Source organism: Ictidomys tridecemlineatus, chromosome 9 (genome assembly GCF_052094955.1).
Source record: "Ictidomys tridecemlineatus isolate mIctTri1 chromosome 9, mIctTri1.hap1, whole genome shotgun sequence".
Classification (NCBI taxonomy): domain Eukaryota; kingdom Metazoa; phylum Chordata; class Mammalia; order Rodentia; family Sciuridae; genus Ictidomys; species Ictidomys tridecemlineatus.
The window spans coordinates 132841858-132869780 of record NC_135485.1 but is presented as its reverse complement, the minus strand read 5'-3'; the positions used below and the strand labels follow the sequence as shown (position 1 = coordinate 132869780).

The following is a 27923-nucleotide window of genomic DNA, read 5'->3' as shown; positions in this document are numbered from 1 at the left end:
GAGGCAATGATTCCATTCCTTGCCCTGGTCACCTGAGTCACAAGGTGCACACGCACATAACCTAAAGGGATACTCTACTGTGTCCTTGTGCACTCGGAAAACGAACAGAAGTCAGGTCCCTGCATCGGCCCCTTCTGCTTCTTCCCAACTCCACTTTCAAGGCCCTCATGCAAGCTCTTGGGAAAGATCACCTCATCAGGGCAGCTTGGCCAAAGCCAGAGAATGCATGGAGAGAAACCTAGAATTATGAAAGTAGTTCCCATCGCTTGTCTCTTACACAAGATCATGCATAACCCACAAGGCCCTTGCAATTTTAATTTATGATGGAGTTTCAAAATAAAGAACAAGGTACTATGACATGTAGGAACATCTAAAATCCTAATAAGGTGGGATAGCTGCTGCCTTTGATAGGGTCACATTTTCTTGGAAACTGTAGTACCAAAGGACTGAAAACTTTCATTTTTTCCTATTGATCTATACTGGGAGCCCTGGATCCAGATTAGATTGGTTCTTAGGCCTCTATCATTTTTGCCAGAGAAAAATTTATGCCTTCTCCTTTAACTACAACCAGGCTAAATTTACTTTTACTGAAGGAAATTCTGGCCCTAAAACTCATGTAAACTTTCCATTTCACCGTGATGTTTTCTTTTCTTGGATTCAGCACAAGTCTTTTCTAATCTAAGAAAATGGCTCTTAACCTCCCCTACCCCCCCGCCCCCCGCCCCTAGGAGTGTTTGTTTTCCAATTTAAGAGTATCTCTCTGTACATACATAAAACATCAAAAGCTTCAATGATGTGTCCAAAGTTGCTTTGAGCTGGGAACAGCTGATCTCCCAGAGGGTTCTGACCACCACCTCCCCCATGTGCGCCTTGCCTTACAAGTGTGGCCCTGCAAGACCCTGCCCACTCTCCCACTCCACCCCCCCCCACTCTACCCCCCTCTCTACCCCCACTCTACCCCCCACCCCCCCCTCCCCCCCTCCACTCCTCCACCCCCAGCCCCTCCCTCCCTATCCACTGCAGCCCCTCCTTCTTGAGCTCCACTCTGACAGCCACAGGTTTGAACTCCTGGGCAGTTCATCTCCCATTTCCTTCATTTTCTTCTGTCTCACAACAGAGTTGAACAGCACCTGCCTAGTTGTCAAAAGGCCTCCCTGTGTCCGTCCACAGGCTTTACGTCAGTGATCTTTAAGCAGCCAAGGACTAGCAGAGCACTAGGGCTTTCCGACCATTCTTCATAGGGGAAAAGGCTCCAGAACAACGTTGTGATTGGATTAAACACGGACAAATCGGAACTCAAGTGCCCCTTTTCAAACTGGTCCTGGACATGGCTACTCCAGCCTACTGCTCTTTCTCCTGAGGACACACGGACATAAATGGAACCTGAACCAAGTGAAGGCAAGGAAGGAGGGAAGGGGAAGGGCTTAGTGAACGGGAAACTCTTTCCCTAGAAATTCTCTTCCTTTTGACTCTGTCCCATTGACTCACTTAGGAAAAAGAACAAAAACACAAAACAGTCTTCTTCCAACCTCTGCCCTGCATTAGAGACTTCCGTTTTCCCGTACATGGTTAGAGTTAAGTAAGAGATGTTCTACTGCACAGAAGGGTGACTACAGGCAATAGTAATGTGTGCGTACTGCAAAGCAGCTAGAAGAGATGACTTGTAATGCTTTGCCACAAAAAGGATAAATATTTGACTACCTTGACATTGCACAACGTATAAAAAGACCACGTGTCCCAGAATTCTGAACAATTATTGTATACTAATGAAAAATAAAAATTTAAAAACCCCTTCAATTTTGTGCATGTGTGGTTCTAAGCTCTTTTATTTATTTTATTAATTTATTTACTTATTTATTTTGGTACTTGGGATTGAACCCTGGGGCACTTAACCACTGAGCAATATCCACAGCCCTTTATATATATTTTTTTTCTTCATATATATGTATATTTGGGGGGGGTACCAGGGATTGAACTAAGGGGCATTCAACCACTGAGCCACATCCCCAGCTTAGTTTCATATTTTATTAGAGACAGAGTCTCACTGAGTTGCTTAGTGCCTCTCCATTGCTGAGGCTGGCTTTGAACTCTCAATCCTCCCGGCTCGGCCTCCGGAGCCACTGGGATTACAGGCATGTGCCTGTATTTTATTTTTGAGACAAGGACTTAGTAAGTTGCTCAGGGCCTCGCTAAATACTGAGGCTGACCTTGAACTTGTGACCTTCCTGACTCAGCCTCCCAAGCTGCTGGGATTATAGGCCTGCCCCACTGTGTCCGGCTCTAAGCGCTTTTAGTGTTCACATTCTCTGGCTGTAATCAGAATCCATGTTGTCTTGTTCATTAAGCATCATTCTACTCACACCTGTGGTAGCACCCCTTTCCAAGCCAAAGGAAATACCTGACTAAGCAATATTTGCCTCAACATTCTGTGACTTGGAAATTTTTACTGTTTTTTTTTTTTCCATTGATTTCATTGCTGTATCAATGCCTGCCAAAAGAAACGCTATTCCTTACAATTATTTGGAGTTCCGCATGGTATTTAGGCTATGTAAAGTTTCAGCTTCTTGAGTCACTGGAAGAGTCTTCTCTGGGTCTGTTGTACCATCTACAGAGACATCAGCGGAGTGGAAGTTGTTTTGCCCACATTCAGATCAATACTGGTTCAAGATTTTTGATTAATTCCCCTCTAGTCTTTTAAGCACATAACTTCATGCTACAGTTGCCTTAATACATACACTTTATCTCCTAATTACAGCGATAATTTATGATCCACACTGAACCCTGTGCAAACTGCCTCCTTTATGACTCATGCCGCCTCTCTTTAAGCCCTGCATCATGCTGCTGGTGGAGGAAGGGGTCTCAAATAATTGTGTAACCATATTTTTAAACTATAACTAACCAATATAACTCTCTCTCTCTCTCTCTCTCTCTCTCTCTCTCTCTCTCTCTCTCTCTCTCTCTCTCTCCTGTGCATGGAACCCAGGGTCTCATGCAAGCACTCTACCACTGAGCTACACCCCTGACCTATATAACCAACTCCTCAGGACAAAACCCAGAATTCTCTACACACAGAAAATGGGATTATAATTAGCCTCCTGGAAATGAATAACAATCAAGCATAAATACTTGTTAACAAGTTCACACATAAGCACATAAAAACAAACTTGACCTGGTCAAAGAAAGAGCCCTCCCCCTCCTTCCGGCCCCAGGATCCAGCTCCAACATCCACTTACCTTCCATACTCACTTCCCCAGGACAAACCTGTTTCTCCAGCATGGTAAAGCTGCCCACCCCGGCATCCAGGGCTCAGTCCCCTGATCTCTGAGTGCTTGCTCTTGTGTCCAGTAGTTATTTCTATGACCCAAACACCTATTTCCTCCATTCCCACTGCCATGAGGTCTGCCTTTCTCCCTTCTTTCTAGACTAATGCATTTCCCAACCAACTCATTTCCAGCTTCGGTCTCCTTCCTGCTCTGTCCTATGTGGTGCTTCTAGATAAACCTCCTACAGCACAGCCATGACTTTGTCTTCCCACTATACAAAATTCTGGGGTACTTTGTGCACTGAGTAACCATATCCCAACTGGTTTTCACCAAGCAACCACGTTTCCAATAACACTGTCTCTGCACCTCTCTGGTATTAGCTTACAGCTTCCTGGGGAAAGGGAGCTTGCCTTCTCATCTTTAGGTTTTCACTTAGCAAGAATTTGCAGAAGAACTTAAATTCAAACTTTAAGTTGGAGGTTTCTTGTACATATTTTGCAGTACCTAGTCATCAAGTGTGAACTTATTTTTAAAAGTGTCTTCATTGTATTTCCTGTACTTCAGTTTTTTTCAGTATCTAATTTCCATAAATCATTATTTAGCCAATGACCTGTGAAACCAATAGCTATAGCTGGGTGCAGTGGTGCACATCTGTAATACTAGCAACTCAGGAGTCTGAGGCAGGAGGATTACAAGTTCAAGGTCAGCCTCAGGACTGGGCATGCAGATCAGTGGTACAGCAACCCTGGGTTCAATCCCTAGAGAAAGGAAGGAAGGAAGGAAGGAGGGAGGGAAGGAGGGAAGGAGGGAAGGGAGGAAAAGAAAGAGAAAGAGGGAAAGAGAATGGAAAGGAAAGGAAAAGAAAAGAAGTCAATAGCTCTATTCCAATCAGATACACTGCTTCGTGCTCTAGAATAAGCCATACAGAAACACCAGTATTTAAAATATTAGTGAAAATAATACTCAAGATATTCTGATAAATTAGTTATCAAAAAGTAATCACTGTAAACATAAAATAAATGACAGGTCTTCAGGTTAAGCTCTGTTATCAAATCACACCTGAGACAAAATCATACCAGCAAAGACACTGAAGGTCCTCAGGAAGAACTGTGTTACCGAGAGAGACGAATCCACACACTTTCTAAAGAACCTGCACCTCCTAGAAATCTCATCTTTCTAAAATTGTCATCATAAGTAAGGCTCAGTTTGCCAGATCAGATTTTGATCAATAATAATTCAGAGGAGAATGAAACCCCCTTGACAATCAGCTGCACCCTCTTCTTAATCCCAGTGTGATTTAACAGACAGGACCTGGACTAATGGTGGGGAATCCCAGCGTTCCAGTTCTTCCTTTAATTAGCTTCCTGACCTTGGGCAAGTCACTACTCCCCAGGAAGTCTGTTTCTTCACCTGGGAAATAAGAATGTTTGGCTCTGATCTTTAAGATTTATTCACCCCTAGAATCTGATGATTTATGAGTATTAGAAATAAGAGTTTTTCCCAGTACTGGGGAGTTGAAGCTAGGGGCAGTGAATCACTGAGCTACATCCCCAGTACTTTTTGCTTTCAGACAGGGTCTCACTAAATTGTTGAGGTTGGCCTCAAGCTTGAACTCCTCCTGCCTTAGCCTCCTGAGTAACTGAGATTATAGGCATGGGCCACCATGCCTACAACTATGATTACAATCACATGACATTCTGGAAAAGATAAAGCTATAGGGATGCAGGAGAGATCAGAGGTGGCCGAAATTAAATATAGGGGAACTGTCTGATTCTGAAGGGCCGTCATGGGGAATGATTCTAGGGAGGAGCCATGAGATGTTCTATATCTTGGTTGTGATGAGGTTATGTGACTCCATGCATTCACCAAAATTTACAGGATAGTACACCAAGAAAGGGGGTACTATGTGAATTTTACTGCATGAGAATTAAAGCATTTTCAAAATTACCAAGCCAATGGAATTTTTGCTCCTGTAATACTATCCAGTTTCCCAAGAAATTAATACTGATCTTTTGCATTTGCTAACACTATTTTGTTCCAAGACTGATGAAACAAGTGTGTATCGAAATGCTTTGCTGTTTGTTTTTGTGGTGTGATTGTTGCTTTTAACCTTTAGACAGACATTCTACAGAATCCTTTCTGTGTAGCTCTCTTTCCCAGTGTGGTAACAACAAAAAAGTGAAATGAACCCAAGTAGGAATGATTCTGGGGCGGTCGGGGCCCAGAGTGGCCTTGGTGGAATGCCAAAAAATGCGGTTATTACTTTTTGTGCTTCATACTAAAGATACAAGGTACAGAACACAAATGATAAGAGGACAGTAACAATAACAGCTAACATTTAATTAGCACTTAATATGTGGCAGGCGCTAAAGTGCTTCTATAAAGCCTTACTAGTGCCGCAGAAAGTAGCTCATTTCTTTCTGAGAACAATCCTGCCATGGGTTATATCGTTATCTCGTTTGACAGTTGAGAAGATCAACCAATTTTCTCAAGGTCAAATGGCTACTAGATGCAGAGTCAGACTTGAAACCTAGACAGCTTGGCTCTTACCACAAAGCTAAGATCCTGTGTAGAAAAGCCGTATTTAAAGGAACAATCTATTCATCTTCTTGGAGAGTCTCCAGCTTCTACTGTATGATACTACCAATTCTAGGTGCTCTTCAGAAATTGCCTCTCTAATGAGGACAAGCCAGCACCCCCCGCACCACTCGGTGAGTTCCTAAGGAAGTTGCACAGCAAAAGCCCTACAGAGACTTTCTAGCTGTCCCTGCCTACGCCCTGCTCCCTGTTGACAGCAGGGCTGACTGGTGGGGAGCACCCCCCCCCAGACTCTAACACAGGCAAGAGAATGAAGGGGCTTCTGCCTGCCACTGGTTAGGCTTCAGTTATTTTGCTGTTTTATGTAGGTTTGGCCTCTGGGGACAGAAAACTGTCCCAAAGCAGACAAGTTCCTGTTCCAGAAATGACCAGTTCTTCCTCACAAGGTAAGACCAACTGGCTAAACCTTATAAACTAGAGGGGGACAGTTAGTAAAAGCAAAGAACAAAGCTGTCCAGGCTGAAGGAAACCATCAGAACACACACAATGAACCCATCAGACAACACTCGTAAGGTATGTAGACCCTGAGCACTTTGAATGCAGTCAGAAGCCAGTGACAGAGAGAAAGGGCCCCAACTAGTTCAAGGGTTTGTCTAGTCTGTTCACCTCAAGTCCAAACTAATCATCTCAGTGGCGGTTTATGGCCGGAACAGGGTCAAGTGGCCTTTCAAAAGAGCAGGACAGGCCTAGCCCAGCCTGTCCTAGACTGCACCACCCTGTCTCCAAGACCCCCAGCCCTTCTTTGCTAAGGATCCCCACTCTGAGCAAGTAGACCAGGGTTTTATTTATTTATTACCTGTCTCTTCAAAGAAGCTGCAAGCCCCAAAGAGAGCAGCAAGGAATCATGTCTGTTCTTTGCTGTAGCTGACTCATAGATCATTTTTGGAATAAAAACTTAAAAAAAAAAATCAGAGGATTAATGGACTGCCCGGAGGGAAAGACAACTCAGGTTGAGGTTTAGGCCTCACTCGCTGCTGCAGACACCAAAACCTTGTCACTGGAAGTTAACCTGTCCCTTCCTCTATAGAGAACATGCACGAAACCTACGCCAACTATCGCTCTAACACTGGAATCAAGGACAACCAATTTCCCAAATTCAAATCCAACGGGGCAAGTGGGTTTAGGGGCAGACAGTCAACAAAGCAAGCCTTCTCCAGGCCATCTCTTCCCACCCCTCCACGCAGGTGCTCAGCCGGGCAGGGTGAGGCGTGTTAACCGAGAAGCCCTCCTCCAATTAATGTGTCATTGCTCCTTTAAAACTGAGAACAAACGGCCTGGCTGCTCCCGATCCCCCAGGCCGCAGAGCGGTAATTGTCTCTTAGCCACTTAACTCCCAGCAGCCCTGCTCACTCTTTCCTCCTGGTTTATCTCTCAGCCAATTACCGCTGTCATTTGCGTTTCCATGTGTGCTGTTAGGGGCCAGGCCCCGAGCACAGTCCAACAGAAAACACCAGGCCAGGAGCCCAGGGGCTTCCAGAGCAGGCAGAACCCGGCCTCCTCTGCAGCATGGTGGGGCGGCCCAGGTCTGCTCCGGAAGTGGGGGCCACAGACAGCTCTAGAGGACCCCAAGGCTCCATGACCACACTGCAGCTGTGCTCGGCACTGGCTCCACACTAAGGCAACCAAAAAGAGGAACATCTGACCCCAAAATGCCATGGCAAGAATAATGATGGTGACATTAGAGCAGTAGAGATGTTGCTGCTTAGTGACGGCAAACGAGGCTAGGAGAAAAGGAAGCAGGGATTATTGTAATATATTATTGCAAAAATCAAGACAGGCATAGTCTACAAATGGGAAGACCAGAAAAGTCTAATTCAGGTCTCGCTGCCAGCAGATTCCAGATGGATTCCCACGCAGGGTGTTGATCCATCTATAACTTGGCTCCAATGTGAATATTCTCAGGCAGCCCTGAGTTAAAATATCTAGAAATTATATTTGTGTTCTATTGTCATGTTGTACAGATTAGGGGTAAGTTGTGTACTCAGATGACAAAAATTTATTTTAAAAAAAAAGATTCCTTAAAGGTACAACCAGATGTGAATTTTTATAATTAAATCAGAATCAAAGCTTGCCAGACCATGTGAACAGATTTTTTTAGGTTTCTGCAAAGATACGTTTTCTGGTTGCTCGGTGGATCCTTGTTTTTTTCAAATATTTGGTTTACTATGCCTTCCTGGATCAAATCTCTATATACCCTTGTACACTGCAGTACAGCTTTTATTTCCACAGCGGAACCTCCCATTTGCAGAGGCAGCATCTTATTTGAAATGCATTAACCTAGCCTGAGTCTTTCTTTTGGAATTCACTTGATCTAGTTGAGGGATATATGCATGTTTTTAAGAGGGAAGGGAAAAGGAAAGAAACTGAGGAACACACGGGGTCCTTGCTGACTGAGCTCCTGCCCAGTGCACTACAGCTAGGAGCAACTGGAAGGTCAACATGGAGGTAGATCAGCAGCCAGCTGGGTGGAGAGCCACCTCTGGGCTGTCAGCATCTTAGTGTCCCCTGCTGAATAGCATTGAGTTAGTCCTGCTCAGGCTACAGTCAGCAGCTAGCTCTCTCTGACATTCCATCCTCTGAAACCCCAGCAACCGCAGGAGGAGGGCCTGAGCCAGAAGAGACCTGTTCTAGCTAGATCTACCCAGCCTGTCTCCTCCTGGTCTAAAATAAAACTCATAACTTCTCTGCCAATGAGCTCTGCCAGGCCCAATGACGTAGCAGTGCCGTCAGTTCTATTTGCAGGCAAGGTCCATGTGCACCAGGGTTTCATCCAGGTAAGGAGGAATCTGGGAGGGAGAAAATGGGAGGGGCTCTCAGAAGATGGTCCTGTCTTCTTCCCACTGTGCAGAGGGAAGGTTTGAAAGAGCTGCTGAGATGCCAGCAGGATTGTACACATCATCACGGGCTGTGCAAAGAAGACTGGGCCTTGCATTAGCTAATTGCTATCCTCGGGCTATCTGCTCCCCACTGCAGGCCAGACAAGGGAACTGTTCAGTGCATAACAAAGAAAAATCACAAGTAAAATCAAGCTTAGCAGAGGCCAAGGCTGCCGTGCTGAGGACCAGCAACTGTGTCCAGCCACATGGGGGTGGGGGTGGGGGGACTCAGGTTTGGCTCTGCTCATCTTCTTCCAGCTTTCTACTTAAGAAAAGCTTAAATTTGGAATCTTTGTGCTCCTTTCATGCTCATTTCAGTCCTCATTCTGACCATCTCCGGTGACCAGAGAGCACTTGGAAAGATGGCAAATAGCTCCACAGTGGCTGCAGGGTGAACTTGGGCCTCACGAGAGAAACTTTCTCTTTCTTTCAGCTCTGTATATATATATATATTTTAAATTTTGCTTCAAGCTGAACAAACTATTGGAACATCTTCTACCCTCCTTCCTTCCTCTTTCCTCTCTCCCTCTCTCTCTCAGCTGATCAATAATAGCTGGCTCTCTGGGTCATGAAGTGTGCAATAAGCTGTTCTTTTTCTTTTGTCTCAAAGCCAAAAGACACTTTATGGAGGAGCAAATCCCTCTTCTCCCGCCCTCCCCGTGAGTGGCAGCCTAGTGGAGGCTTGGCAGCCTGCCATCCGTGGCGGAGAACAGCGCAGGGGCCAATCAGCAGCACGGATCTGAGCCCCTGGCTACAGAGGAGCTGTCTTTCCTCAGCCTGGGCTGCTGCCACCAACTGCACCCAGGGCCACTTGGCTGAGGCAGGAGCCCCGCCTCTTTCTCAAAAGACGTCATTCTGAGTACTGGCCCTTGGGGTGCAACAGGTCTGCCTTTCCTTCTTTATGTCAGATTTGATTTTGATAAGCTGGGGAAAAGCTTTGCCTTTTCCTCCCTTATTTATTCCCAGCACCCCCAGTCACTGTCCCTAACTTTCACACAGCAAAATCAGTGGATGTGCCACTCCCAGGTTCTCTAAGATCATACTGAGGGACTCGCTTGGAGCCGGGTGCCTCCCTGGGAGGCACAGATCACACCTGCATATGAGAAGCTGAACACACTGTTTTCCTCTGTGACCCTCTGACTGTGCAGGACCCTGAACTTGGGGCTGGGGGCCCTATTAACCGCCCCTCTCCTCATCGCCTTCATCCAGTCGTGAGCTTTCTGAATTTAACCCCACACTCATTTCTCCACTCCAGCTCCCAGAGCCCAGGGAGAGGACCACAGTCCTAGATTGCGTCAAATCCATCCTCCTCCACACTGGGCCTCTGGTCCCCCACCAGAAAGAAACTCATACCAAAGTCTCACTCCATCATGGTCCAAGCTCTCTGCCCCACCCTCTGAGCTTTTCAACATGACTTTCAAGAACTCTTATTCCTCTGTCACCACACTCCTGGCAGCAGGGACTTGAACCAGGGCCCGCCCCACCAGGAAGCTCCAGCCTCCAGCCTCCAGCTCCACCCTCCCCACAGATCGGCCCCTCCCACCTCTTCACCCAGTTAACACCTGGAACCCTGCCAGAGGGCCCCACCCCCACTCTAGGAGCCACTCGCTCTTCCTGGCTCCTACAGTGCTCAGGCACATGACTGTCACCACATCAAGTTCCTTAAGAACAGCCGTCATGACGTATTTCTCTGCACAGCGACACACCACGGGCACCTGTTACACACTGTAGGCCCCTGGCGATTGGGATATTGGATTTGTGCTTTCTGATTACCAGTCAATGCCACCTATTACTTACGGCGGGACAATCAATGTCTTGGTCTGAATCGGATCCATTTTCGTATGATCTATATTTAAAGACAGAAGGTTCCCAGACACCAATGAGCGCGCCTATGTAACATATTTTGTCTCGAAACTTACGTACTCTGGGGGACTTAATAATGTGATGGGGCTGAAGACGACGACGATGACGTCAACCATGACAGGAAACGGGAGATGATTAGACATCCCTTTATTCTCTGAGGCTGTCTAGCTGCTTAAAACAGGACCGGATGAGTCACAGAGTGACAGCTCACTTATCTTGAAACCTTAACTAACCAGAATTCAGCAGGGATCTCAGTTTAACACACTTCTGAGAAGCCAAAATACATGCAGGAAAGTCGGTGCACGAGAACTTAAAGAGATAACTGGCAGAGGGGTCATCTGGTCTAGGTCCAGAGCCTGTTTGTTCCTGCTTTAAAGCCACCTTGATAATCTGGACAATCTCATTTCCCAGCACAGCAAGTTTGAGAAAGTATGGGAAGAGGTGAGCAGGAAAGAGGCTCCCCCAGGACCCCACACAGTTGTGATGGGAGAAGTGCTAACCCTGTACCAAAGAGCGGACAGACAAACTTCAATGAAACACAGCAGCTCTGGGCAGGCTAAAGCAGGAGGATCGCAAGTTCAAAGCCAGCCTCAGCAACTGGTGAGGTGCTAAGCAACTCAATGAGACCCTGTCTGTAAATAAAACCTAAAATAGGGTTGGGGATGTGGCTCAGTGGTCCACAAAGAACACAGCAGCTGGGGACATCTCACATTTGGGAGCAAGTTCCACCCAAAAACAACCCTTAATACATCCCATGATAAAGACACACTGTTGACCTCTATAATGATGACTGAGATAGCAAGAAAGAGTTGAAGCCCGTACAATATTTGCCACAGGCAGAAGAAATTTGTAATATTTTATGAACAGAACTCACTGATTATGTTTATCTGGGCATTTTTGATACTACTGACATACCTGACGAATGAGCCATTGCTGAACTTCAGCTGACGTGGAACTGCTAAGTGCCACGCCACGCTGGCCCACCAAGAGTGCTCAACCTAAAAAACTCGATACTCTGGAGAACACATTTGTATGTGCAGTTTTATTTTTAAACACAGAGAAACAGAAAACCCTATCTGCCAAAAAAACTACCAAATACAGTACATCCCACACCTCCGCATCCATGCAAAACGCAAATGGACTAAGATTTTAATTCAGGGCCAAAGAACACGGGTGACTCTATTTCAAGGCAGGTTCCACCCGGGAAAGTTTTCTTTGGGTCTTGACAGCCCACTCTCCATCTCTCTCCTTCCTTCTCTAGGTCCACTTTGTCTACCTCACCTGAGACCCCTCAGCTGTCCAGGAGCAGCTTAGATAAGGAAGCCCACCCAAACTGGCTTTCTTTGACTCATTTCCCTGGTGGTTCGGCAGAAGGATGAGCCAAACCTGGTTATTTTTCACAAGACAGAAGTTTGAAATGGGATTATATGGAAATGCTGTTGAATGAGAAAATATAAAAGGGGAAACATTACAAAATGGGATATTACGACCAGGTGTGGTGGCACACACCTGTCATCCCGGCAGCTCTGGGTAGGCTGAGGCAGGAGGATCTCGAGTTCAAAGCCAGCCTCAGCAACTGGAGAGGCGCTAAGCAACTCAGAGAGACCCTGTCTGTAAATAAAATATAAAATAGGGTTGGGATGTGGTCAGTGGTGGAGTGCCCCTGAGTTCAATCCCCGGTACCCCCCCCACACACATCCCCCCCAAAAAAACAAAAGGAATATTGATGGAAGGAGCATATCCAAGGAAAAGCAGGGGTGAAGGGCAGCCAGAGGCATCAATTGGTTAATTCTAGGAATGAAGCAAAGAGTTTATCACAGAGCACGACGGGAAGGAAGCCAAAGTTCAGCCGCTTATGTGACCATTCCTGCAGAACTGGAAATTTCACAACTGCATCTCCTAGCTCACTTTTCTTCCTGGTGACAAGAGGGGAGAAGTTACCACAACATTCTCCATACTGTGTTTCCGCAGAACGTTGCCCAGGTGGCTCTCACTGGTTTGGTATTTTTGTCAACCTGCCTGTATTAAGAAACTTGTCTTGAAAATAACTTAATTAAAAGCTAAAACCCTTTGAGTCCTCCACATCTTTTTTTTTTCTTTTTCTCCACCATATAACATTAGACTAGCAAGAAATAAATAGTAGTCACTGTTTATTTACCATGTCTTCCACACCTCTTCTGTGTTTGATCCAGGGAGTTCCTAGGAACCTCACATTTTCAAAATCAGGGTAAATTTTAATTTGCACGTAGTTAAGTGCGTCGGTTCACACCAAAAATAATATTCTGACAAAGAATATTTGCAGCGGACCCAAAAATATCTGTGATACATTCAATAGGTTTATTCAAGCCATGCAAATCCAGATAGGTTTGAATCCTGTCTATTACATACAAACTGCATGACCTTGATCGGGTAATGTCTTTAGGCACTGATTTCTTCATCTGTTGAATGGAGGACCAGGTTTCATGGTTGTTAATGAAGATTAAATGAGATCCGATGTCAAGGGCCTAACAGAACCTGGAACGGGGCAGTTAAGCAATCCTTCATTTACTAACTGTTTACTGAGCATCAGCTACGTGCCAGAGTCTATTCTAGGCATGGAGCCTCAGCCACAGAAAAGAGAACCAAGATCCCTCTCTCTCCCCATCCTTCACATTATTATCACCAGAACTTGTCGCGGGCTCCGCAAGCCTGTGAAGATTGGATATGGTCCCCATCTTCCAAAGGCCATTCTTTTCCAGATCTCATCAAGGATGGCACTTTCAAGTGAGATTGAGCCTGCAGCTATGAGTCCTGAATACAAAGGCCCCGTGGCTCCTGGTCCTCCGCAGGCTTTACCTGGGAACCCAGAAGCAGAGGGTATGTGACACACACCCTGGTCTCTGGGGTTTAGGCAGAAACAGAATTTAAGAAACATGGACTGCTGTCTCTCTTGCCTTTTTGCTCTTAAAATGAAGAAGGTGATTTATTGGGGAGGTGGGGGGGGGGTCACAGCTCTATTCAGAGGAAGTTCCCAAATGAACTGCTCCATTGTTTCTGGCTCTGTGACTCATTCTTACTTTTCCTCCCCAGCTCCCCCTCCCACGTCTTGGTGTGTTCCATATGGGGCACAATAGAATCTTTGTTTACAAGAATCGAATGTGCAATAAAACCAGTTATTAGGGCAAGAATAATTTATGAACAAAAAAATAGGGCCAGCACAATTAACATGAAGTGTGTATTTCACCGTCCTTTCTTATCTGAAACATTTCAGTTGATAGAACTGATAAGGAAACTAGCTCAAACCCCCAAGTGTCTACAAAAATCACATTCAAGATAGAAGCATATGATTCTCTCTCTCTCTCTCTCTCTCTCTCTCTCTCTCTCTCTCTCTCTCTCTCCCGCCCCCCCCCATACAGACGCTCGTGTGCACGCGCGCGCGCGCACACACACACTCACACTCACACACATGATTCAGCAATGAAACATCTGTAAAACCCTTAAACAAAATTCTGAGTTCTTTGGTTTTGATACTGGTACAATCATCTATCTCATGATCTCCTAAGTAAGAAAACTGCAGTCATTTTTAATGGGTGAGGAGATGAGGTTTCGTGAGAAAATTCTGAAGCACTTTGTTAGCCCAATGCACTTGGCTTTGAACCTCAACCCTATTCACTTCATGCTATCCCCCATCAAGGAGGTGGATAAATGTCTCAAAGCCTCACTGACTTCATCTGAAGAAAAAAAAAAAAGGATTTTTGAAAGGACTAAATTAGAGGAGGGGTGGAAGCAGGGTGTTTGAACACATGAGGCATTCAGAAAAAGGTGTTTCTCCAACCTCCCTGCCCACAACATACCACGCTCAAAACCTCTCTTTTCCCTCCTCTGTGATGGCAGCTCTCCTGGACCCCTGCCCTCCAGCTGGTTTTCCAGCTTCTTGCCTGCAACTCCTCCAGATCATCCAAAGCCTGCTATGAGAAGTAGCACTCACAACATGGGAGATTTGACCACGGCTCTCTCTGCTGCAGATCCTGCAATGGGATCACATTCAGAATGAATCTGCATTCAGAGCCAAGTCCACAATCCCCCAACCCATCTGTTCAGCCTCACCTCTTGTGACCACCCACCCCTGCCCCTGAATGACCACAGCCCCCACGTCCCAGGCTGCAGTCATTGTTCTGGGATATACCATCTGCTCTGTACACTGACTTCTGCTGCTCCCCTCCTGGCTGCCACCCTACCCCAACCCTCCCATCTGCAGAGATCACTGTTCCCTCCGAGGCTGGGCTCAGCCTCCCAGACTCCCCTGGCCACCTCAGTGATCCTCACTCAGGCATACACCATGCCTCTCAGGTTCGTCACTTAAACTCTGTGACCTACAGTTACCCATATCAATGATGGTCCTCTCCACTGGATTGTTGTTCCTCCATGACAGAGACTAAATTTTATTCATTTAACAAAATAACCCTGAAGTTTTAGCATTCCTTGTATGAAGATGATAATTTCTTGTCCTGAAAGAATAGAATAAATAAACTCTAAAAAAAAAATGCCTTTAAAAATCAGAGGAATTCCTTAGTGGAGAAAAATCCTTCCCCCATGGACACCTAGGTGAGTCTCTTTCTCTTCCCTTGAATGTGAGCTGCTGAAACTGCTTGGGCAAATAGAGTTGAGAAATGATTGTACACCGTTTCCAAACCTAGTATCTGATGGGACTAACAGCTTTGGCCTTGGTCTCTTAGAACCCTGAACTTTGCTGTAAGGAATATGATTACTCTATTGGAGAAAACACGTGGAGAGAATCCAAGGTGACATGGGAAGGCATGGGGACCTAGGGGAGCTGAGCCTTCTGGGCATCTTGCTAAGGTGTCTGGTCCCTCCAGACCAGACCAGCCATTGACTAAATGCCTTCAAGTGACCAGAGTCAATGCTACACAGAAGAGAATCACCTAGCTGATCTCTGCTTCAAGTCATGATCAACAAAATCAGAAACACATAAACGATGATTGTTGTTTTTTAAGCCAGAGGGTTTTATCGTGGTTTGCTAGGCAGCAATAGGTAACTGGGACCCCATCTTAGTCACTTTTGACTCAATGAATAGAATAACCAGGGGTAAATGGAACTTAAAGAAGTGTGTATAACACAAGTGTATCACCACCACAACTGCCCGAGGGCCCAGCACTTCCCGCATCTCAGCATCTGAAAGAAGCATTCATGTTTTACATTATACCTCCCTCATGGGTGTGGCACACAGCAGGTGTCCAACACCGTTTCTTTGAGCATCAGATTCACTGATTGCCCATCTAGTAAAGAGACTGTACCCGACGACTGGGAGGTAAGAACCTAAGCTCTGTTCTTCATTTCGAGAAGTGAAAGGACAGAATTGTCACTAATATTTGGACAGATGTAGTTAATAGATAACTTCAGGAACAATCCGGTAAACACTGTCCTGAAATCAGGAGATCCTCCATCTATCCTCTGTCCCTATCACCTCCCATGCAGGGGAGGAAGAAATGTTTGTGCCTTCATGTGTCTAGATGTCAACTGGGGAGAAGCATACCTGACCACAAGTGAAATGAGGTCATGGTGGAAAACCCCTCAGATCCCAGTTCGTTGGCCAAAATTTACATAAACTCAAGGTACTGTTGTTATTCTGCAGATATGTGATCCTAGGACATAAAATGACCTGAATTAGTACATGCAATTCCATGTGTGAAATTTGTCAGCTGAGCACTTGCTTGACATCTGCCAGACTTCCCTGTTACCATCTGTAAGGTACAGTAAATAGAACAACACCGAGATGTATGGAGAATGTGACTCATAGGAGATGTAACACATGTTGGAACCAGAAAATAATCATCTAAGCATGGTTCTTCTCCAAGATATCAGTCAGACAAAATATGGTGGACAATTTGAAACTTACATGCTCCATGGTTTGTGTGTGTGTGTGTGTGTGTGTTTTAATAATGCTAAGTACTCACCCAAAAGTCATATAGGAAATAGACACTTGCCTGTCAGACAGAAATTCTCCATCTTGGAGAAGGTATCATGATAGCACTGGGCCAACTGCTTCATTCCATTCTTTCTCACACAGAACCCTGTAGTGTCAGATCAATTTCTAACCCCAGCTTAAAGAGCTTAGAGAGATTTCAGTATCCTTCTGAATTTCTTTTCTATTTCTGCCATAACAAAACAACTGACACCAGTTTTCTTCCAGTTCTGGAATAGTGGAAGTCCAAGATAAAGAGCCAGCTGTGTTGGTTTCTCCGGGCCGCTCTCTGAGGCCTGCAGAGGGCCACTTCTCTATGTGCTTATCCCTGCAGTCCCTTTCTCTTTATAAGAACACCAATCTCATAACTTATGACCTCATTTAGCTTTATGAACTCTTTCAAGGCCTCTCTCCAAATACAGTAGCAATCTGGAATGGGGCTTCAACCTGTGAATTTGGGGTGGGGGGACACAATGAAGACCACTCAACTTCCAAAATCACCAAGCTAGTCAGTGGTAGAGCTGGGGTGTCCACCTGGCTCCCTGCCATTTCCTAGGGGCCACCCAAATGTGTTCCACCTCACCACCTCACTGCCTGACGACAGAAAATCACCTTGTGCAATCACTCATCACACAAAGTTCAGGGAGTAAAGCCAGAGTATGGAAGAAGGAAACCCAGCCATACAGAAAGGCAACAGTAAGATCCAGAAAAACTGACTGGGCGAGGGATGAAATGCAGCTCACCTCCAAACCCATCCCCTCTCTGCCACCAGGATGCTGACTTGGCTGTAACAGCAGGAAAACCCCACCCTCTTCTCAAATGACAGGGCAGGACCAGTGCTCTGTCCTACTGAAGTCATTCCCAGGCACAAAGCAATCACAGGCTTTTTGCAAAATCACAAGATAAAATACAATGTAATTGTTCCCATCACATTTTTTTTTTGCAACCAAAATAATACAAAGACTTTCTTAGAGTGCTATATAGCTCATAAATGTAATTAATAAAGATTTTCTGATTAGCTAGAATATGTTAAATCCAAAGAAGCAAGACGTGACTTTCTCCCACTTTTAGATAATGCAGAAAGCATCTTGTATTTAGAAAAGCACAAGCTTTCAACTCTATTGGATTTTCCTTTTAAAAAGAACAATAATTTAAAGTGGCTGCTAGCAGAGAATTGTTAGGTGCATTTAAATGGGTATTTGTGTTCTGAAAATCCTAATTGGAATTCTTTTATTGTTGTTGTTTATGTATGTGTTTGTTTTGGTTCCGAGGGAGAACTGAGGATTTTTTTGTGCATTAGGAAGCCTTTCATGTGAAATTCTAGTTTCATACAAAATTAAACCAGCATATTGAAGATATGACTTTATATAAAGCATTAAGACGTGCCCAAGTATTGTCTTAAAGAGATATGAAATATCGAAATGGTTTTTCTCTGTGAATAATTCCACAACAAATTAGAGACACAGAGCAACGGATGTACCTTAGAAGGAGATGGCATCTGTGTTGCCTGTTGCCTGACCCTCACTGGGTCGACTCCCTGGGCTCTGTGAGATGCTTAAGCCTTACCAGATAAGACATGGCTACTGGGAAGAATTGTAATTCACCCTCAGTAGTGTTGGCTACAACCACAGGAACCTCAAAACTGCACTCTCAGCTTCAGCAGAGCAGAGACCCAATTTTCATTTATAAGCCAGAAGCATCCTGTTGGTAAGGAAATGACTCAAACAAGAATACCCGTCTGCTACTCTCCTGGTAGAGGTACAGCATGAATACATCACATCAGTAACCTGAAACAGCGGTGATCTTTTGATACCGAAAATCAATACTGATAGTGTTTTCTTAAACAGTACCTTAAAGAAAAGAGTGAAGGCATCATTGTAAAACTCTTTTCTTTTTCACCAAGCAAAGGGATATACAATCACACAGCCACATTTTAATGTTCATATTTTGGTAATCTGTTGGTGATATTGTCCTTTGTCTGAGATATTGACTCAAGGACTTTCCAGTGTTTCTCCCTAAACTTTCCAAGTAGTAGTAGAGGATCCGGAGTGCTCATGGAAGGAGCAAAAGTATCTTTATCCTGAGGCTCTTTGACTTAGCTGACTACATAAAGACCCTCACTCTGCCTGCCTTGTACCTAAGATCATGTGTCCTATCATGGAAAAGACATTGTGTAAAAGAAAGTCCTTTCCTGCTCTGTGTCTTTTTGGATAAAGCATGCTTTTTATAACTTAAAAAAAAAAAAAAAAGCCCTTTAAAATCGTGACCAAAACAGTCCTGATAACAGACCCAAAGGCCTCCTGAGAAGCCTGCCTTATCATGGCCTCAGTCTGGTGCTTCATTTCAAATGTTCATCAAATCCCTCTCTCCTGCTCTACTTTTTCAGGGCTAAAATAAGTGCAAAGTAAGTGCCAAGGACCCCTGCAGAACTTCTTAGTACCTTGAGGAATGAATAATAAGAATTAAACATGAAAAGAGCCAGCAGATCAGCCCTTCCTCTGTCTGACAGAACAGGATTATTCCCTGCAGGGCATTTTCAAGTTAGATCACATCCATTTTTCTTGTTTACAAAGTCTAGTATTGATAAAGTAGAACAAACAGCTGCCTGTTTAAACAGCTTCATTGACAAATTCATAAGAGAGCCTATCACCGAGAAGCTGCTTGTGGGGAACATGGTGGAAGAAACCCAAGTCTTCTTCACGGTCTGGTCAAAGATGCATCAGTGGAGTGAGGGGACCTGGCCCACCCAGGCTGACATCCTGGGCTTCTGAAGTGCAATGGCCCGGTGCAAACCAGGAAAACATCCCTATGCCTGAAAAACTTACAACTGAACAGGAGATGGCTTTCCAAATTCGAAAACCATTTAAAACGAACTAGCCTGGTTTTTCCACCTCGATGCTCCTAATCCCAATTTCAAAACTTCCTCCTAATAATCCCATCACTCTGCATTATGCCACACCACTAGGGACAGTCATCCTAAACTGAAGGGACCACTCGTCATCTTTATTTCCAGATATGTCTTGGTGTAAACAGTGACTTTTAAAAAAGGAAAAAACCCGGCTTCCTTCTGAGACACGTAAAAGATTGTGGGGGAAAGGACTCAAATTAATTTCCCATTTCCCGTTTTTCAAAAAATCTTTGTCTTTGATTTGACATTCCTGCTTTGAGGCAAGGATAGATGTACTAATGTTTCCACTCAGCCACGACGGTCTTTCTAATTGAACTCAACCCTCATTAAGTCCCAGTTTGGGCCAATGGATTTCTCTCTCTCTCTCTCTCTCTCTCTCTCTCTCTCTCTCTTAGTAAATTTCCTTACATGATATACTGGGTGAATTGCTATATGCCACTTGTCTTAGAATTACCAATCCAACAGAACTATACAATTGTGCGTGTGCACACACGAGCAAGTACACACACGAAGGCACCCACAGATAAGTGAAATATGAAGGTCAAGAAGAATCTATCTTATGCAACTGTGACCTTAACTTTGATTTCCTTGTCCAAAAATTAATTAACTAATTAGTTAAAAATCAGTATATTTCAAATACCTCTAAAGTACTAGTATTTTAATTTTTATATTTGTGTCATATGGCACGGAGACCCATGCACATCCACACTGAATTTTATCACCTTTAATGGCTTTAATGTTATCTTTCCCTTAACTGTTGGTATGGTACTCACCTAGACAATTTGTAAATCACTGGCAACCAATCACAGCTTGAGAGCAGTTCACAAGTTTTCTTTTTTTAGTCTAAAATTAGGCACAGTTTAGCAAATGCCTGGGATTAATTTCAGGAATAAAATGTGCTAACCCAGGAATGAGGCTTCAGGAGAATGATGTCTTCAGGAAAACAAGAAAATAAACAGCAGAGGATTTCTAAACACCTCTGGCTGGAGGACCAGTCCCCAGTACGTACATGAACCACACGCAGGGAGCACCTTGCGCAGTGTGTGGCACAGAGGTGAAGGCTGAGTCTAGCGCTCAGTCACCTGAAGCTGAGCACTGAAGAACTGTTACCAATGAAGTCCTTTTAACAAATAAAACCCCCTCCTCCTCTTAGTTATTCAAATGATTCATCCAGGACTGATGGGCCAGTGTCCTCACCCATTCTAACTAATATTTCCTTTCATTTAGGGTCTCATAGACTATGGATCAAAAACCACTTTAAGTAGAAGAAGCCTTTAACTAGAATAATTGAAATGAAACAACAATGGTTGGGTGAGCGAAATACATACTCTGAGAAAAAGAAAAGGCACTGAGGGAGAAACATCAATAAAACAGAAAGCCAAACGTGGAAGGACCTGCCATGCAAGTCAATGACCTCTAGCTCATCTGGACTCCGCAGGCAACAACGACAACCAACAGGGAATCCCCAATCGCATACCTAAGACCAGGCCCGCTGGGCTCTAGAAAATCACCTGGCCACCTTCCCCAGCCCTGGCTTTCCCCTGTCGGTGCACGTGCACACCCACACCATTCCAGAAGGTGCCATAGTCTCAGTCTTTTGTGTCTTTACTGCCCAGCCTGGAATTTCCTTTCCTCTTCATTTACCTTCAAATTATCTATTTGCTCTTTAATAGCCATCTCTGCACTGAGCTCCTCTTGGGAGTTACTTGTCCCCTGTTTTGTATTCCTATGTCTCTTGGAACACTTAACAAGCTGCCCTGGAGTTATTAAGTGCTTCTTTGGCTCTTCAACAAACTCTGAGCTCCTTGGAGGAGAGGCTAATCTTGTCCATCCCTTGAAACCACGTGGTGGAAAAAAGAAAGAGTCTGGAGTCTTGTGTACCCCATTTGGATTTTATTTTTGCAAAGTTCTAAATGCAAAATGATAATGGTGTAACTAACTACTTTTCAAGATTACTGTGAAGGTTAATTTAAAACTAGGTGCTCAATAATTTTGAGATTCTACTTCCTACTCATTACCAGGACCAAGTTAAATACCTACCATTTAGTAAATGTTCAAAATATGTGTGTTGGATTAAGTTGAATCCCTGTTAGTATGATTGATTTATGTGCCAATGTGTTGGAAGAGTGATTTCACCTACTCCTATGAACTTAGACTTGATTGCTTAAGAATATGCCCGAGAAATGTCAAAGGTAAAGCCACTGCCTAACTCAGGCCACCAAAGGACCCCACTACCCTGGTGTCCCTTCTGATGCTCCAGTGAACACCCTGTCCTGTCCTGAATACTTCTTTTTGAACGCCACAATATCTCGTTTCCCTCAATATAAAATGGAAATGGAAATGTACACACTTTTCCTCTCCCTCTATTATCAAGATGGCATGATTCCACGAGAAATATAAAGCAGGTTTCAACTTGTTGGGACAAGGGACCACATAATCACACACATGCAAGTTACACCAGTGGTCTCTTAGCATGTGAGGGTTTCAGTTGAAGACGTCTGTCAATTTTTAAGGAAAGAAAGAAGAGACTGTGAAAAGAGAAGAGGGGAGAAAAGGAAGCAGTATGGTGACTACTTGACAAGGAACAATCCCCACCCCACCCAGTTGAATGTATCCCCTACCTTCCATAAACCCTGGCAGCAAGCAGTATCTGCTAATGCTCAAAGCGCTCTGTTAGAATATTACAAAATGACTCCTTACCACTTCTAACTAGCAAAAATCCAGTGATGCTTTCTGGCAAAAGACGTCTCAGACCTCTTTCAGTGGGCAGAGCTGGCTCCCTGATCCCCAAGCAAAGCTTCTAGACCATAAGGTGTCTCCTTGCCTCTTCTGAGGCCACCGTGTTATCACGTTAGCTCAAGGGGGAAGAAGAAAGGCATTGTGTTAATCATGTGTACACAGACAGCCATGCCACATCCAGAAGCCATTTTTTTTTCCTTTTAATAGTCCACCTTCATCTCATTAATAAAAAGTAAAAACTCTGACTTCCTCGGAATCACCTAGAGCTTTTAACGGAAATCTTTTCTTCAAGTAGGCTAGCTTTTCTCCAGCTGATCCTATAAACACCGCTGGCAATTTTTTCCCCAATGCCTCTAACATATTTTCACTTAGCACCAGTTTGATGTATAAGATCTGACAGCCCGGCAGTTATAGGCCACCTGCATCACTGTCGCCATGACAACAGTGAAAGACAATCCATGATCCCATGCCCTGGTCACACGTTTCAATACAGCTTATCTGTCCAAAGCCACTGAGTCTAATGGAAGAGAGTAATTACCATCTTCCACTCATTGTCAAAATTCCCACCATATAATGCTCTTCAAAATTATTTTATTCCTCTCACATGGCTGCTTTGCAAAAACTAAAAGAAACCTTAAGTGGAAAGGGGGGTGGATGGGAGAAGGAGGAGGCTGTGACTGGTATAAATGTAGCTGACTGTGCGTGAACTGTCCCTTTGCAGCCAAGGAATGCACCAGCCAGCAAGAGGGAGAGGGCGATAAAAACAACTCTGGTTCGTTGAGGATCCTCTTAACATTTTTTTTTTTTTAAATCTGGGTCTGGAAATTAGACAGCAGAATTTCTCAGTTTTGACCTGTATGGAAGGCATTTCATTACTACCAGCTCGGACCCTGCACAGGGACCTTGATCCTGCAGGACAGTAGCCAGCAAGCACAGTGACATTGAACCGGATGGCAGCTGGAACAGACGGAGGTGAGGCCTGGGCAGAGGCCTCCGTGTGAACGTGTGTCCTCTGTCCTTTCCTCCAATGCACCTCATTCTTTCCCTCACACTCGGGTAATAAAACGAACTTCGTGTGTCGTTGGCATTGAGCATAATCCTGGCGGTGGAGATAGCCCTGCCTCTGAGAAAAGTCTCACTCATACAGTACTAAAAAGCAGGGCTGGGGTTGTGGCTCAGTGGTAGAGCGCTTGCCTTGCATGTGTGAGGCATTGGGTTCGATTCTCAGCACCACACACACATAAATAAACAAAATAAAGGTATTGTGTCCATCTACAACTAACACAAGATTTTTTTAAAAAAAGGTGAACTTTGACCAGCAAGTGCTTTTGTGGAAAAACATTGTGGAGAAAAGTACTTACAGGAAAGAGTAATTAAATTTAAAGGCAGCATTCAAAGTCATGTGGACTTGAAAAGCAAACTATAAAGAGCCATAAAAAAAAAAATTTGGACAAAAGGGCACGGAGAAAGATAATGCTTTGGGTGCAGGCAGCACAACTTGGTGACACCGTTCCACGCTTAACTCTCACTTCAGCCATCCTCATAACAATAAATCCTTCTTCTCCCAGAAAGTTATATGAGGTGGTGCTAGCTTTGTGGTTAACCTAAAATACTCCTATTAAGAAAAAACAAGTAATCTCATATGATGAAATCAATCCCAATACAAAATGAAAATTACAAGACGTAATTTTTAAACATAAATAATGAGTTCCTAGGTTAGTATTTAAACACCTGTCAAAATGTGCTTGAAATGTTTTATTTATGACTAAATCCTAAAAACCATAGCCACAAAACATTTAACCAGCTGTCAAAACATTATACTTACGAGCTGACCTTACCTGGGCTACATGTATTAAATATGGCATTAGATGTATTTTACAAAAAAACATGGAAAGCTTGATGAGTCCATGACCTCTGGGACACAGCCACTCTGCTTAGTGGTTGGTGGACAGGCCTTTTATCTTTCTCTCGATCACTTAGCCACCTCACTGTTCATTAAGTCTTCAACGGAAGCCAGAAAAAGATGATCTCAGATGAAACTGAGGCTAACCCTATCCATGGAAAAGTTCAAGAGTTTGCATAATTTTCTGCAAGGCATCACAGATAGAGATGCTTGCAAACACACTGGATGTTCATAATCTCTGCTCTGAATGGCCAGCCATGACTAGAATGTTCCAAGGAATTTTGGCAATACCAACACTTACACATGACATATTCATAAAAAAACATTTGTGGATTTTGCTTAAGTCATCTTAGGGTTTTTCCCCTTTCCCTTCTAGAATTTGATAAACATCGTTTAGGTATAAGGGCTAAATATATATAAATGTCTTGAGGAACATAGCTGGGAAACTCAAGTTGCCCTTGTCCTTTCTGTACCCTCTTGTGAGAGGAGACAGGGCAACTGCAATGTCTCCTATAATCTTCACCTTGAGAGCCTTTTCTCCACTATTCCGTCTCCTGTGAAGGGCTAACTTTTAACACTTGCTCAAGAACCTGCTCTTAAGAAAGCCAGAGGCTCCCACCATCAAAAAGAAGAAAGTATCTGCCCTTCCCATCCAACTTGCCCACTGGTGCAACTCCAGCCCAGCCTGCCCTCTCCAGGGGTTCCTTGTCTTCTTGAACATGACATTCTTCAAGACTCCAGGCCCACTCATTCAATGACCCTCAGTTGGAATCTGTCAGATACTCTGTCATGAAGTGATCTCTTCCAGATTTCTTGCCTACGAAGCTAGATTTGCCTTTGTAATTAATTAATTAGGGCATTTGTGGGTTGATACTTTGAGACTGTGTAAATACCCTGTTGTTCATCAAATGCACACTTTCCACTCTCGCACACTGATGACTATATCTCTGTCAGTCCTTTTATACTTACTCGTTAACTCTGAATAAGAGCTTTCACCTCCCCCTGCCATTTATTCATTTGGCCTGTTTCTATATCGATATGAAATAATGGAATTCATATTTTATTAAACTGGTGATAATCAACTACCTTATTTACTATGACATAAATTCTCCCAAATTTGGCCAGTGGGAGACATCAATCTGGCCAATCTCGCCCCTGTCATTCTGATTGTATGACAATTTCCTCTGCTTTCCGGTTCCATCAGATGGAACTGTCCTTTCCCCACCTCTGCCCAGGAACGTAGCCATTTCTGCAAGTCATGTTCCACACTTTTAAAGGTAATACGTGGACTTGATGCTTTTCAAGCATGACATATAATGTAAATATATTCGAGGATGGGATGTAAAAAATAAAATGTCTCAGTCTATTCAATATAGAATAGAAGCATCACTATCTGAAGGAAGCAGTCGTACAGGGAGTAAAGGATCATGCAAACAAGGAGCTCAGACCATCACATGGGTTCACTTCCAGTAATCCCAGAACTGGCTTAGCTTTGGGCTACACAGCCGGGCTTTGGAGTCATGGGGCCACTAAGGTCAAAGAGAAGGAAAGTAAGAGCACAGAGATCAGGAAGCCAAAGCACCAGTGCCAGGTGGTGGGGACAAGCCATTGTGCCCACCAGTCTGCCTTGGGCAGGGCCAAAGTCAGCAAAGATTCTTTGCGGACCCAGGAGGTATGGGTCTGGTTCCATAAGATGTTCCAGATTCATGTGGGCAATGAGGACCTCATCAATGAGGTCCTTCTCTTCTTGTGTCAGGACCAAATTATTTATCACATTTCACTTGTTCCCCCAAACAGCATCTGATTCTATTTCACATACAATTGCATAGTAATTGCTGAGGGACAAAATATTGCTGTCTGTTCTTTTCAGAACAAAAATATAGAGGATGGAGAAACTTCCATGTGCAGCTCAGAAGCCAGGGGTGTCTTGGTTTGGTGAGGCCTGGATCCTTTAGGCCTTATCCTTTAGGAGCCAAATGACTAATATGAAGTAAAGCATGACTAGCTAGAACTTTCTAGGGCCGCTTCCTGAATTTTGTAAAGGACTGCGCAAATGAGGTGACTAAGCTTAATGATGGCTTTTCCTCCGAAGCTGTCCTCTGGTGATGCCCACCCGGAGCCTGTCACATAGCCCTTGCACTGCTCTGGGAGAATCAGACCTACCAGGTTCTACTCCGATAAATAATCCGAGGGATTTCCCTACCTGATGGGTTTCGCACACAATCATTATTTTTCAATTTAAGAAGAAAGCAACCAGAACTCCCACAAAAGTCTGGGAGCAATCTGTTTGACAGAGGATTAGAGACTTTTGACCGTCAGCAAACTTCACCTGTACACCATGCCAGTGTGCGCACCTGAGTGAGGCGATGCTGCAGCCAGGACCTAGAACCCCTCGGGCGCCAGCAGGGGTGACAGACGCTGTTCAAAGACACAGGTGCAGTCTAACCCTGGACCTGCAAACTCAGGCTCACAGATGTAAATCCTCTGGCGTCTGGCAGGGCGGACTTGAATGCTGGATTTTACTCTGATGTTCTTGTATCTGCTCTCACCTGTTTTACTCCACACTCAATGAACCCAGGCACTGCTGGCCCAACCCATGTCCCCCTGCTCCCTGCTATGGATCCTGCTGTTTTCTCTGCCTGCCGTGACTCTTCCAGAGCCATACTTTGCCTCTGCCCAGAAGAACCCTATTTACTTCTTCAGGTCCAGTGCAGATATCAACTCCCAAACATACTCCTTCCCAGCCGCCCAACCAAAGCAGAATAAAATCAGCTCGGCCTCTATTCCCAGAGTCGATTTTCCTAAGTCACCCTTATCACATCACACTGTGGGATGCCATGGAGAAATCCCACCAATGACTTCAGTGTAAGGCCCACGCATCCATGTTCTTTGAATTTCCAGTGATTTCTACAGTACCTGGCAAAGAGGGGCTTTAAGGAACCGTTCTCTGAAATAAAGACTGTTGTCAAAACGGCAAGTGTTCTTTTTCCTTTCGCCTAAGCAGAGGCTTGCCTTAATTAAAATAAAACTACAATATTATTGGATTTTAAAATCATGTAGCTGTATATAGCTGTATGTTATTGCAATGCAATCAAACCTCTGATATTTTTAGGCACTTCCTTCCCTTGAAACCCTAACTCCCCTTGAAAAAATATCAATGTGTTTCTAGTCGATAAGTTTTATGCATGTTTTCTTTTTTAAAACTTTGATTTTTGAACATGTCCAATACACCAGCCGATGACTCTCCTGTTTCTATACTCCCTCCCTACCTTTCCCTCCCAGACTATATTAAAGCAAATTCCAGTCATTATATCACATCTATAAATATCGCAGGATGCACCTTTAAAAGTCATGGTCTCTTTTTTTTTTTTCAAAAATAGAACCACAATACCATTATCACATCTAAAAAGTATATATAATTATCCTTAATACCATCAAATATTCCATGAGTGGTATGATTTCCAACTGCCTCAAGCCTTCTGCACTGAGTATATTTTTAACAGTGTAAATATGTTATTTTATGCGATCATAAACAAATTGTCCTATTTAAATAAAAAGCCCCAAACTCACATGCTATAGAGTCACAACATTCCACAGGGCAGGACATATGAAGTATCATTTCAATGCAACGTGCTAATTATGCTGCTGGCATTCTGTGAAACATTTGTCCTGTACAGATATATGAAAATAATTTTTTCAGTTCATTACCTTTCGACTCAAAGATTTTATCCCACAAAGACTTCCACATGAGTTAACACTACTTCTGGGTTATTCATAGCCCATAACAATACATTTTATTTTTAAGACTCAA

At 44.1% G+C, this 27923-nt stretch overlaps 1 protein-coding gene and 1 long non-coding RNA gene across 3 annotated transcripts in view; one reads left to right on the top strand and one right to left on the bottom strand.

The window, feature by feature from the left end:
• Window positions 1-27923, bottom strand: part of Maml3 (mastermind like transcriptional coactivator 3) — a 392101-nt gene that overhangs the window by 327020 nt on the left and 37158 nt on the right. The window lies entirely within an intron of this gene.
• On the top strand, window positions 7881-12682 carry LOC144366941 (uncharacterized). The gene is made up of 2 exons (XR_013426150.1): window positions 7881-8635; window positions 9993-12682. It is a non-coding gene; the product is annotated as an uncharacterized LOC144366941 (long non-coding RNA).